Here is a 15,348-nt window from a genome sequence, read left to right on the forward strand (position 1 = left end):
TTAAAACTATGTGGGATTTAATATCCCCTTATTTTAGTAACTATTTATTAACTTAAATGCTAATATTTTGCTGGTATTATATACCAGCAAAATATTATCTTCAGAGCATCTTCAGAGCACACAAACAAAGTCATTTTTATCACTTCACAAAATTATAATACAAACAAATATATTATTATTATTACTTAGACTGCCATTGAATCAGGAACTCATCAAGGGAGGCTATACTATTTGCACCAGCTGTCATACCTGTTCTTGAATTCACACCCAATGGCATTCCAATTCACGCACCACCCTATAAGAGAAATCTCTAGCCCTCACCCCTTCTTGACAAGCATTCATTCTCCCAACTTCCACAGATGCTGTGGGGTCCTTTCCCCACCTTCCATAAAATGAAAAATTCCATTTACTGAAATTCTGTATAACCTTTCCAGAAGTTTGTAACTCTCAATCATATCACTCCCTCTTTCTCCTGTTTGCTAGTGTCTGTAGACTACAAATTCTCAATCTGTCTTCATAATCAGTATTCCACAATCCTGGTATCATTTTTGATATAAGGATTATTTATTTTATTTTTATTTTTTGCACTTTCTCCACTGGATCAGAATTACAACAGAAACCAGGAGACGAGACCTGCATGCACTAGTCCAAGTGAGGTCTTATCAAAGACTTGTAGAAGCAAAATGACTTCTATATCTTTACATGTCAAGGTTTGTTTCAGAATTGCCATTATTCTCTGAATTGTATTTACAATTTTTGCTATATGTGCCTTGAACTTCAACTTCCCATCTACTAAAATTCCAAGATCCCTGGCCTGATCAGTTTTTTCAAGCATAATCCCACCAATATAATACATTGGATATCTAATCATACGAAAGTGCATTACTTTACATTTATTAAGTAATTTAACAATTGAAATGACAGCCATTTCACATGGTCACAATTGCAGCCTATTCAAATCATTCTGCAAGTACTGCATATCATTAGCACTTTATTATCCTGCCTATCTTTGCATCATCGGCAAATAGCTGTATATATCGCATGTCAAATCCTTCCCAATGTCATTAATGTACGGATCGAATAACAATGGAGAAAGGATGATCCTTGAGGCACACCACTGGTTACCTTGGATCTTGCAGATTCATATCCCCATACATAACTTTTTGATATCTGTCAGTCGGCAATCCTCTTATCCATGATAGTCCATAATCCAATCCCATATTCTCCAATTTATACAACAGTCGTCTATGCTGTATTCTGTCAAAAGCCTTAGCAAAGTTCAAAAGTATCATGGTGTATCCATTCCCTTTGTCTAATTCAATAATAACATTATTATAGAATGTGAGCAAGTTGCTAATACATGACCTTCCCTTAGTAAACCCATGCTGTTCATCGTAAAGTACAGATTCGCTGCATACCCATTTCTGAATGCAAGTCCTAACCAACCTTTCCAAAATCTTTACCACTATTCCTGAGATGCTAATTGTCTTCACTGTTCTGAGACTCATTTTATAGTCTGGTTAAAGGAAGTCAGTTCAGCTGAACACTTTTATCATCCGTGATAATATCCCATCACTTCCTACTTTTAAAGTTATACTATTTAATCAAACAAATGACTTAATTGTTCTAATTAAGTAAAAATCTCTATTAATCTGAGATTACTAAGGTAGTAATCTCAGATTAATCATTACTAAGATATGATAAACACTGATTAAAATTATTACTGACTGAAACAATTTTTTTTTATTTTTTTAATGATAATCCTACACACGTGTAGCTTGATTTATTTATAGTACACCAGTGCTGTGGATGGGCATGAAGATGAGAGAAAGTAACAACTTATATAAAGATCTAAAGATTATGCTCTTTAGGATATACATAAGCAGGAAGCTTATGTATATCCTAAAAATAAGTAGAGGGAAATGAAGAAAGAGAATGAAAAATTTGTTCTGCAAGTCAAGTGAAAAAGGTGGTAATTAGCTATTGCATGTGTCTTAGAAAAGACAAGAATTACTATTGACAATTCTGATGAACGGTGACCATGACATGGAACTTTGCTATATACAAGGGAGTACCCCAAAAAATAACCGGAATCTGAGCTTGGCACGTGTTCATTTTCTAGTTACGGATGCTGCTGCTAGTTGGTTTTTCTGGGATGGGGACTAGAAGCTGGCAACAGATAAAGATTTTCTTGCTCAGCAGCTGGGATAATGATGATTCAGATAACAGATGTCAAAATTTATAATTTATAGTATAACCAATAATGTAATGGAACTCCATCATGATAAAAATACATATGCCATCAGACAAAGAAACATCCTCCAAAAAGTTTAAACTGATCAAATACAATCAACCCAATTATATAAATTATATATTTGGTTTAATCCTTTATCCAAATATAAGCAAACAAAGTTTGCACCTTAAGTATCTTCAGGATTGGGGCAACTCGTGGCAAAGGTGGACTGAGTTCGCATCACTTGCCTTGGTATCCCATAATGCAAAGCAAATCTCCCTGTGGACATGTATAATGCTATGCATTATGGGAAGGGTCACTACACAGACTGGTTTCAACCAAATATATAATTTATAGTATAACCAAGTAAAAAACTTCCAACAACCTTTCTCTAATACAGAGTAATTTAATAATAAGTAAAATATGACTTCTGCATTACTTCAACCTTAGTATCACCTCTGGGTCTGGCTCCCAATGAAGAGACCTCAATAAAGGTCAAAACTCTGGGTAGTGACCCTTCCCATAATGCATAGCATTATACATGTCTGCAAGGATACTTGTGACATAAGACTGAATGATATATGCACGTAAACACAAGAAAGATATTTAATTAACCAAATATTTCAGTCTGGATATAGCAGACCATCCTCAGTGGTATTACAAGAACCGTTTTAAAAAATACAAGCTATAATACTAACAATAGATCGTTAAAAATAGAACATGCCGCGTGATGTTATATCACAAAGTATAAAACGGAATATATTGAGGTAGAGACATGATTGAAAAAATAAAAAAATTAATGAGTAATCTTGATTAGACTTTCCCAGATTTTTGATATAGATATACAGTCATTATGATTCATGTTGGGATGATGGAGCAAGGCCTCCACGCTTTCCTTGAACAAACGTTCGAACCTATAACAAGATCTATGTAAGAGGCGAGTCCTGGACCAAAAGATGCTGTGGTCAGTTTCAATCCCGTGTTGAGTCAATTAAGACTTTTTCAGGTTTGTTGTGAAGAATGGAGGATTGATGTTCTTGGATTCTTTTTTCAAGAGAACGTCCAGTCTGTCAAAAATAGAAGAGATCACAGTTGCAAGGAATTTGATAAACTCCAGGAAGAGATAAAGTTGAGCGTTTGTCTTTAGGAGAAGGAAAATAAGAAGACAATTTGTTAATAGGTGAATACGTAGTTGTTAAATCATATTTCTTTAAAATTCTTGCGATAGGTTCTGAAATACCAGAGATATAAGGAATAGGCACTCGACGTATTGAAACTTTGTTGTTTTGTGGAGGATTATAAGAATTGAGAAGATGTTGGGTACTTTTTTTTAGAAAAGCCATTGAGTTTCATGTGTTGTTGGATAGTAGAAAGCTCTTGCTGTAGATAATCAAAAGTAGAACAATTAGTTTTGGCTCTTCTGAAGAGGCATTTTATAATTCCTGTTTTTTGACATGGATGATGGGCTGATTCTTTAAGAATATAACGACCTGTGAAAGTTGGTTTCCTGTATACTGTAGTTGTAAGAATATTTGAAGGTGACAGGATGAGGAGAATGTCTAAAAAAGATAACTGGTTGTTTTCTTCTATTTCCATAGTAAACTTTATAAGATGATGCAAGGAATTAATACTGTTTAAAAAAGAAGGTAATGGGTTTTTGCTGTGAGGCCAAATAGTAAAGATGTCATCTATATATCTTACCCAAAAAGATGGTTGAGGGAAAATAGATGAGAAGAGGACTTTTTCTAAATGTTCTAAATAAAAGTTGGCTAAAGCAGGAGAAAGAGGACTTCCCATGGCCGTTCCTTCTACTTGGCTGTAAAATTTATTTTGACATACAAAATATCCAGAATGTATTACGAAATCGAATAGTTTTATAATGTCTTGAGGAAAGATGTCAGCAAGTAATTTTAAAGTTTCCTTGAGAGGTACATTGGTATATAAAGATTCTATATCAAAGCTAACCATAAAATCTGTAGGTTGTAATGAGACATTTTTTAATTTTTCTAAGAAATCTGAGGAGTTTTTAAAAAATAATTAGAGTTGCCAATGTAAGATTTCAATAATTTAGCTAGATATTTGGCTAGACGGTAAGTAGGAGAATCAATACAATCTACTATTGGACGAAGAGGATAGTCAATCTTATGGGTTTTTGGAAGGCTATAAAATCTAGGAGGTCTTGCAAAATGAGTTTTAAGTCTTTCAATTGTGTCATTATCTAAACTGATAAAGACACAATTAAAAATGTCTCATTACAACCTACAGATTTTATGGTTAGCTTTGATATAAAATCTTTATATACCAATGTACTTCTCAAGGAAACTTTAAAATTACTTGCTGACATCTTTCCTCAAGACATTATAAAACTAAAACTATTCGATTTCGTAATACATCCTGGATATTTTGTACGTATCTTCAAATATTCTTACAACTACAGTATACAGGAAACCAACTTTCACAGGTCGTTATATTCTTAAAGAATCAGCCCATCATCCATGTCAAAAAACAGGAATTATAAAATGCCTCATCAGAAGAGCCAAAACTAATTGTTCTACTTTTGATTATCTACAGAAAGAACTTTCTACTATCCAACAACACGTGAAACTCAATGGCTTGTCTAAAAAAAGTACTCAACATCTTCTCAATTCTTATAATCCTCCACAAAACAACAAAGTTTCAATACGTCGAGTGCCTATTCCTTATATCTCCGGTATTTCAGAACCTATCGCAAGAATTTTAAAGAAATATGATTTAACAACTACATATTCACCTATTAACAAATTGCCTTCTCCATAAGACAAACGCTCAACTTTATCTCTTCCTGAAGTTTATCTTGCAACTGTGATCTCTCCTATTTTGGACAGACTGGACGTTCTCTTGAAAAAAGAATCCAAGAACATCAATCCTCCATTCTTCACAACAAACCTGAAAAAGTCTTAATTGGCTCAACACAGGATTGAAACTGACCACACCATCTTTTGGTCCAGGACTCGCCTCTTACATAGAGACCCCGTTATGGGTTCGAACGTTTGTTCAAGGAAAGCGTGGAGGCCTTGCTCCATCATCCCAACCTGAATCATAATGACTGTATATTTATATCAAAAATCTGGGAAAGTCTAATCAAGATTACTCATTATTTTTTTTTTTCCAATCATGTCTCTACTTCAAAATATTCCGTTTTATACTTAATACTTAGTGATATAACATCACGCGGCATGTTCTATTTTTAATGATCTATTGTTAGTATTATAGCTTGTATTTTTTAAAACTGTTCTTGTAATACCACTGAGGATGGTCTGCTATTTCCAGACCGAAATATTTGGTTAATTAAATATCTTTCTTGTGTTTACGTCCATATATCATTCGTCTGCAAGGAGATGTGCTTTGCATTATGGGATACTAAGACAAGTGATACAAACTGGTCCACCTTTGCCACGAGTTTCCCCACTCCTGAAGATACTTCAGGCATAAACTTTGTTTGCTTACACTTGGATAAAGGATTAAACCAAATATATAATATATAATTTATAGTATAACCAAGTGAAAAAACTTCCAGTAACCCAAATATTATTATATTACAACACCTCCATGGAGTCCAAGGACTCATTGAAGAGGAGCACTCTACTTCACTAAATACATCTCGCCCTCTGCACTACTACTTAATTCTCCTACTACGACACTACTACCATCAATGCCATCTACCCCATCATCGCCAACAAGAGTATGTTTAGTCTGTACATAGGATGAAAAAAATCCAAGTTTCTGGGAGAAAAAGCCCTGCTACATCCGTATGAGATCAGCTAACTCACCTTCAATTGATAAAGCCCATATAAGAATTCCCCCTCATCACAATGAGAATTGAACCCAGGTTTTTTGCAATCAAAGGGCACAATGTTCTGCTGTTCTTCCAATTGCGTTATGGAGGCACATGCAAATATGCCCCCATAGCATGCACAACAGAAAACCATTGACAAGCTCTAAGAATACTTTCGAAAACTAGACTATATAACTAAACCATAACGGGTATAGAGACAGTGAATGCTGCAATTACTAGGCCAAATCATGCAATGATCATCATCTTCATGACCAAACTGTTTTTGCTTAAAATTATGAATTTCAGTAGATTCTAGGAGTACCACTTTATATGTGCCTTCATTGGGGAACTTAGATATGTATTTTATTTATAGTTAGTCAGTTCCATTTAACACATAAATGTATACAACATCAGAAAACATAACTTCCATGATGAATCTATATATTAAAAAAAACATGAATTAACTTACATGGACTATGAATTAGGAGAGACAATGAGTCTACTGACCCTATGGAGGTTACTGTAATAATAATAATATATAAAAAGAGACATTCAACGTTCATTATATGATATGTAGCCTGCTGGTAGGCTACATATCATATAACTTATTACTATACAGCTTGATATCATCAATGATATTGGACAGTTTCTTGTTCAGAATGCTGTTGCTAACGTTACTGAGTCCATAAATACTTGCAATAATAATTATATTATCTGGCAGTATTGAAGTAGGGAGTTACAAAGAGTGATTTAATTATCAAAGATTTGAAAAATAAAACGTAGTTGTAGTTCTTGAAATTTTTAAAAATATTAAATTGGGAGTAAAATAGGTTGTATCACAAAATTCTAAAAACTATCACATAGAAAGTATTAACCTCTTCATGCTTCAAGGCACATAAGACCAAGATCCATTTCTTCCAGATACCTCTGTCTGCTGCCACTAACCTACTTCTCTCCTAAAGAACCATTTTTCTTTCCTTTAACCACCTTACTGGCCATTATGGATCAAATACACATCCTCATATGCTTCGTATCCATCGTATATTTTGAAGTAATATCAATGGTATTACAACTTTAATATGCACTTTGCATCCATGGTAACTTGGACGTATATATACGTCCTGGCCAGCAGCGTGGTTAATTTAGGTGTTCCCCTTTTCCCTTCAGGTATTTATGTCTACTCTTGGAATCTCTCCCTCTACTGTCCATTCTGAGCACATCCAATCCATGGCGATACTCAGTCAGTTTATGTCATTGTTGGGCCAAAATATTTTTAATATTTTATGTAGACATTATTTGAAAACAAATTTAGCTTCCTGTTTTTTGGTCAAGTTTGTTTTGAGTTAGTCTGCAGTTTCCATGTCTCTGGTCCATAGAATAATACAACTTTAGCATTGCTATTAAATATCCTTACTTTAGTTTTATTATATTTGGATGAATTCCATGTATTCAATTTTCTGCAAGTACAATATTTGCTTTCATCAATTTTCGCATTATATCCCTATCATTTTCATCTCCAGTATCTACATTTGTTCCCAAGTATGTAAAATTCATAACTTTTACTGCATATCAACTGCTTTTAATTTCTCTGTGCCATTTACTGTTCAATTTACAAACTGTTTTAGTCATACTTATTTCACAACCAACCTTTTCAGCTGTTTTATACAATTCTTCCAATTTTGCTTGTGTACCAGTGCATTTTGATCATATCGAAACTATTATCTGTATTACCTACGTCTTCCAACTGTGACATAGGATTCCATTTAATTCCTCTTCTTACACCTGTAACTTCTCATAATCCAGTCAATGACTTAAAGAAAACTAGACATTACACGATACTGTTTCACACCACTCCTTATCTAAAACCATTCTGATGTTTGCTGGGCAATATACAACTATTACTTTTTTTATATACATTTCTTTTATTATTCTCATATATTTGTCAGGAGTTCCATAACTTCTAAGAATTATTCATAATGTTTCTCTCTCAATACTATGAATAATTATTAGAAGCTATGCTTTGGCAAAATCTATAAAATTTAGTTACAGTGAATTTTATGCTTTGTTCAACAAAGTGCTTTAAGGTAAAAATGTGATACTCCCAACTATTCTAAAACAAACTTGTTTGTGCCTTAATATCTTTTCTATTCCACTTTTAATACTATTTGTCAATACTTTACAGAAAATTTCTGTGGGTACTGACAGTAGACTACTTCTCCAGTTTTCACATCTAGAGAAATTTTCATTAGAATTATAGCTATCATTGTTTCTTTCCACTGGTTGGTTATCTTTCAGTCTCCAGAACATTGTTAAAGCTCTGTTACAATTTATCAGCAGCAGTTTCTTTAGTTGTCTTAACCATTTTTACTGCTATATTATCATTGTCACATGCCTTTCCACTTTTCATCATCTTTATTGCACTGTTTTATCTTTAATATTGGTTCTAGTGTTTTACTATAGTTATAGCAAATTCTTCCACTATCAAACTACTAATCATGTCAGTTATACTGTTTTTCACATTTAACATTTCATCATGTTCTTTCCATCTTCTAACAATCTTAACCTCTACAGTTAGCAAACCATTTTTATCCCTTATAGAATTTACTTGAGCCTCTGCAGCTCAGTCGGTATAGACAAAGCCTTTTGGTCGGAAAGAACTGGGTTTGATTCTCATCCAAGATGTGAGAAACCTTTATCTGGTCTCTTTTGACTAAAGGTGAGTTAGTTGGTCTTATACAGAGGTAGGGGATTTTTTTCGCCTGGAAACTCAGATTTTTCTCTCCCAGAACAGGCAAAGCGGCCCGGTGAAAACATGCATCTACAGACATAGAACACACTGGCAGGAATAGGGCCAACAACCTTATTCTTGAGACAGTCATGGTTGTGAAGTCCACAGCTAAGAACCTTAATGGTTCATGAAAGCTTCAGAAGATAGCGCATTTACTTGCTTTTTTTTCCCCTCTTCAGAAGCATATTTCTCATCACCTCATGCAGTTTTCCAATGTGTCCTAATGCTGCAGCCTTTTGTGCCTTTTCTGCACAACTGTACATCCTGTCCTGATTTATGCTCATATATAGACCCACACTTCACTGTGCAGACTTTCGAAACTGAAATCCTATGGAATAAGTTGGTTAATCCTTATTCCAGAAGTGTCTTATGGCTGTGGATTCATGTGTGTATTCACAAAGCTGGTTTGCCTGTTCTGAGGAACAAAAAACCCGAGTTTCCAGGTGTAAAACCCTCTACTTCATATGAGACCGGATAACTCACATTTAGTTGAAAGAGACCAGATAAAGGTTCTTCACGTCATGGACAGGAATCTAACCAAGATGTTTCCAAAGGGCTTCATCTATACCGATTGAGCTACAGAAGCTCCTAACTGTACATAATATTCCTTTTATCTTCTCTTGCATATTTTAAACTAACCTGCTTTTCCTCTATAATTGCTCAAATGAATTTCTTTAATTCTCTGAGATTTAGTACGTTCCAACATTTTAATTTTATGCCTTTCTATGAGTTTTTCAGGTTTTCTCCAATAACCACTCTTTGTTCTTTTTTTCCTTCTTAGCACCCAAATAGTCTCTTGCCACCACATTATACACCATTTAAAATTTTTTCCATTGCTTTTCAATAATGTCTTCTGGGCTTTCTATTTTCTAGATTCTTATTTTTCAACACTAGAAATAATTTTTTTTATCATAACAGAAAAATTTTCCTTTATTCCATTCATTTTTAATTTAACATATCTTAACCTTGTCTTCTGATTTACTCCCATGTAATTTTAAGTCTGGTTGTTACTAAATAATGATCAGATCATAAAACAGCTCCTACTATAAATCTAAGAGCAAACTTAAAATTATCCTTGATTATAATATGATCAAATTTAGGATTTGTTTTTGTAATCTGGTGATATCCACAAGTAGGTCACCATTCTCATTTCTTGGTCTACATGCTTCATTACCTACTGATTTATTATCTTCATTATTTCTTTTTCCAACTTTACCATTCATGCCACTCATAAGAATAACCATGCCATGCTTTAGTACTTGTTCTACAGATTTCTATAACTTATAAAAGATCTTTTCTTCAAGATCCTTCTCTTTTGTTGATGTATAAACCTGCATTATGGTTAATTTATACATCTTGACTATAATAGCCATTAAAATTCAATTAGTTACAAGTTTCCAATGTATCATGCTTTTACTTGTCTCTTCACTAAACATAAGAACCCCTCCTCTTTCATGGTTTTCATCAGATCTTGAATACAGTATTTGATATCCATCTCAGTTCTCACCTTCTAAAGCCTATCCATCTTAGTTTACTTATTCCTAAAATATCTATTCTGTACTTTCACATTTCCTTAATAGCTTCTTGTATCTTTCCAGTTTGAAACATAGCTCTAACATTCCATGTTGCAATTAGTGTTTCCAGTTTAGGTGAACGTGGTGACCTCATATTGGAAGGCTCCTGCAGGTTGAATGGATGAAGTTTTTCTTGAAACTTCATCCATGCATTATTCCCTAGCCAACTTAAACAGTGGTGATCAGAAATCATACAGGCTACTCTGAAGAAATTAATAACATTACATGGGTACCTCTCCATTGAGTACATAGACTCATCATAGGAAGTTCACTAACATTAACCAAACATACTAACCATTATTTGCACAATATCCATCTTAGTTTACTTATTCCTAAAATATCTATTCTGTACTTTCACATTTCCTTAATAGCTTCTTGTATCTTTCCAGTTTGAAACATAGCTCTAACATTCCATGTTGCAATTAGTGTTTCCAGTTTAGGTGAACGTGGTGACCTCATATTGGAAGGCTCCTGCAGGTTGAATGGATGAAGTTTTTCTTGAAACTTCATCCATGCATTATTCCCTAGCCAACTTAAACAGTGGTGATCAGAAATCATACAGGCTACTCTGAAGAAATTAATAACATTACATGGGTACCTCTCCATTGAGTACATAGACTCATCATAGGAAGTTCACTAACATTAACCAAACATACTAACCATTATTTGCACAATATCTGTCATAATTCACTTTGAACTCATTCACTGACAAAGCACTAAAAAACTGACTATGGCAACCCAATCATCTCTCTAAGGAGAAAAATCTAGTCCTTACACCCCATCCCTGTTACTCACATTCTTAATTTCCATGGACAACCACTAGTTTTCCCCTATATACCATCAGTCATGTACTGAAAAATTTCCTCTATATCCATTCTATAAAGCCTTCTAAGAACTTATCTCATTATCATGTCCTTCTATCAACCAATTTCCGTAACTCACAATCATCAATCTGTCCTCATATTGAGCATCCCATAGACCTGGCATTTTGGACTTGCCTGTGAATCCTTTCTGCCTCTTAAACATCTGAGAAACCAAGGTGACTGGATCTGTGCACATAAGTCCATATAGAACTGTATCAAGGTATCAAGTCCTTATAAAGAGGTAGAATAACCTATTCATCTCCATCTGTCAGTGCTTGCCTGGCTGGCCAAGTAGTTAGCATATTCACTCTCCAGCCAAGAGGCTATGGGTTCAAATCCCACCAAGGGCATAAATGTTTGCGATTGTCCTACTAACCCTTTACCATATGTACTGCTGTAACCTGTGTCCTGGTGTAGTATGACCTTTGATGTCTTTGCAACATAAAAAAATAAATTACCTATCAGTGCATTCTTCAATAAGCCAATGAGCTATTTTAGCTACTTTTGCAATATGACCTCTGAATATCAACTCATAGCCCACCAGCTGCTCCCAAATCCCTAGCCTAGCCTGGTTCCATCAATGAAGTATACAAAATGGTAATTTTTTCCTCCCAAATTAATAATATTAACTTATGTTAAAATGACAGCCATGCTTCTTTATCAATACTGTCTGTCTATATAAATCAACCTACAAGATATCACCATTATCGTTATTAACTATTGCTCTATCCAGTTTTACATCAGCAAATATCTAAAAATTTCCCCTATGATCATTTCTTATGTCCTTATTAGTGATGCCAGTTCTTCCAACCCCAGTATCACACAAAAAAAAAAACAAGCATTCTTCCTATCTGTATATCAGAAAATGGAATGGAATGGAATGAACTGATCTAACAGAAATAATACCTAAATGCAGGTATTTGCTGGTCTACCATAACTTGCAGAAATTAAAAATAACTAACTATACATATTCTCATATAATATTATAAATATACAGTAAACCCCTGATTTAGCAGACTAATAGGGTGTCCGTTAAATCACGAATTTTTTAAAATAAAAATATCTGCAACATTATACTGCAATTTTATCATTCGATTTTTGATGGTTAGATGGTGATAGTGGAGTCAATATGTGCAAAAAGTGTAAGGAGAATGAGGATCTTAAGCGTGTTTCGGGTGGCGAAAGTGATATCGTTAAAGAAAGTCAGAATATAGAAAATAGTGATGTGATAAGGAATTGCGAGGTAGTACCAGATAGGTGTGAGAGCGTCGTTGAAAGTGTAAATGAAGGTAGAAATACAGAACGAATGGATGATTTAAATGATAATGAAAATGGCAAGATAGATGCAAGTAGTGAAATCACACGATTGAGCAGAGCGATACACAGAGCAAAGCGGCAACTGGAGCGTATGCAAAAATGTGTACCGAACGTACCGACTAATAAACGGCGAAAGTCTGATACGAAAAATAAGAGAATGTTCGTAAACGTAAATAAAATGAAGGAGCGAGTGCTGTACGGAGATTCATTATTAAGAGGTGTGATAGTTGAGAGTTTGACGAAATCGTACCAACCAGGTGCAAACATAAAGGACGTCAGCGAGTCTATTTGAGTGCAAAAACAGAGGGTGAAAGAAATGATAGTCGTGGCAGGAACGAATGATTTGAAAGACAAAATGGAAATGATAGAGGATGTGAGGGAATTACTTGAGGTAGCAAAAGAGAAGAGTGAGAGAGTTAGGATGGCAAGTATTTTGCCGCAGTATGACAGCGAAGTGTTTAGGAGGAGGGAATAATTGCCAATGACTTTAGGCATGGGTTATGCATGGAGAGTGGTGTGGAGTGGAATTTGTGGATGTGTGAAGTGAGTTCGATGGGCGAAAGGATTTATATAAGATGGATGGGTTACATCTGAATGGATTTGGTGTATGGAGGCTTGAAAAAGTGTTGATGAATGAAGTGGGTGTACAGACTCAGGGAAACTAGATTTATTAAGGGGGGGGAAAGATGATATGCAGACTTTAGGGAGGCAGTTGATTGTATGAATGAGTATAATATGCCCGAGCGAGTACGAAGGACAACAAATCAGAATGGAATAGTTAGTATAAGGCATCAAAGTAGGGATGGGACTAACGGGCTTCTGCAATTCATGTACACTAATGCCAGGAGTATTAGGAACAAGGAGGAGGAGTTTTTGGCCTTGGTTGGCGCTTCCAGGCTACAGGTTGTTCGTATTAGTGAAACATGGCTGACAGAAGATGATAAAGCTAGTTGGATTGAATGCGACAGGTATAGCGTGTTCAGGAGTGACAGGGAGAATAAAAAGGGGGGAAGGAGTGTTATTGATGATAGCTAATGAGTTGCAGCCAAGGAGTATAGAAGTTGAACTGCAGGATAGAGAAAAGAGCACATATGAAGCTATTTGGTGTGAGATAGAGGCTAGCAGAACAAAATATACAATTGGGTGCTGCTATAGACCAGGTGATGGAATAGATAGTGGGGATAGTATGCATATGCAAATAGAAGAAATGAGTGGAAGGAGGGTAATTATTATGGGAGATTTCAACTATGGTCACATTGATTGGAGTAAGGAGAGGACACACGAGAGGAAGGAATTGGATTTTATGCGGTTATTAAGGAATAACTATCTGCAACAGTATGTAATGGAAAATACTAGGGGTCAGAGAGTGCTTGACCTAGTAATTACATCTGAGGATTTGGCTGTAACAAATATGACCACATTGCCACAATTGGTGAGAGTGATCATAGGGTCTTGACTTGGGAGGTGGCTAAAGGTGTGGAATTTTCAATTAACACAGGGTACATGTGGAATTATGGGGCTGGAAAGTATGACAAGCATAGGAGTTTGATTGGTTCAGTGCCATGGCAAGTACAACTGCAAGGACTAGAAGTTGATAGTGCATGGGAGGCAGTTAAGAAGTGTTTGCATGAAGCAATGGCTGACTGTATACCTAGAGTCCAAATAATAAATCAAGTAGGGGTAAAATGGATGAATAACACCATTAAGCTTGAGCTGCAAGAAAAAAAAAAAAAAAAACTATGGAGGGAATTTAAGGAGAAAGGTGACCGGCAGGCACATGAACGGTATAAAGCGCAGGCCGGAAGGGTAACGAGTGTGGTAAGAAAAGCAAAAAAGGATTACGAAAGAACATCGGCCATGCAAGCTAAAGAGAATCCTAAACAGTTTTTTAGATAAGTAGCAAGTAAAAGGAAAAATGTACATGGCAGAATGATTTTAAAGAATGCCAATGGTAGGGAGGTAACTGAATCAGTTGATATAGTTGAGTTACTGAGTGAGCACTTTGCAAGTATATATCAACCAGGTGGTGATATTGCAGAAATGAATAAACCAGTAGATTATATGAGAATTGTGGTGAATGAAGTGGAAGTGAGTAGTCTATTGCATAACCTCAATGTCAATACATCCGTGGGATTGGATGGTATACCAGCTCAGGTCGTACGAGAAGCAGCTAAAGAACTGTCAGTACCCTTGACCATTTTGTTTAATTTGAGTGTCGGGTCTGGGTTAGTTCTGAGGGGATGGAAAAAGGGGAAAATAGTTCCACTGCATAAAGTTGGTTCCAAGACTGCTGTTGTAAATTACCGACCGATTAGCATATCAGGAATCATTGTCAAGGTCTTAGAGAAATTAGTGAAGAAAAGAATACAGGATTGGATAGATGAAAATGGGATATTGTATGGGGGACAACATGGTTTTGTGAAGGGTAGATCATGCGTCAGTAACTTGCTCACGTTTTATAACACAGTGACGGCTGAACTGGATAGGGGTAATGGGTTTACAGTGATACTACTGGACCTTGCCAAGGCCTTTGACAGGATATCACTGACCAACACATGGAACCCTAATCAGTAAACTGGAGCAGATGGGGATAGATGTAGGGTTGGTGGAGATGGATAGGAGGGTGGTTGAAGGAGAGATACCAGAGAGTGGTTTATTCAGGAGTAGAGTCTAAAAGACAGCTTGTGACTAGTGGTGTGCCACAGGGCTCTGTTCTTGCACCACTGCTTTTCAATTTGTTCATCAATGATATAGGAAAG

At 35.5% G+C, this 15,348-nt stretch overlaps 1 protein-coding gene across 1 annotated transcript in view; it reads right to left on the reverse strand.

Annotated features, from left to right (window-relative positions):
• LOC150110132 (F-actin-capping protein subunit alpha-like) overlaps window positions 1–15,348 on the reverse strand; it is a 123,877-nt gene that overhangs the window by 104,074 nt on the left and 4,455 nt on the right. The window lies entirely within an intron of this gene.

Source organism: Typopeltis vanoorti, chromosome 1 (assembly GCF_054136105.1).
Source record: "Typopeltis vanoorti isolate ZY-2024b chromosome 1, IOZ_Tvanoo_1.0, whole genome shotgun sequence".
NCBI lineage: Eukaryota > Metazoa > Arthropoda > Arachnida > Uropygi > Thelyphonidae > Typopeltis > Typopeltis vanoorti.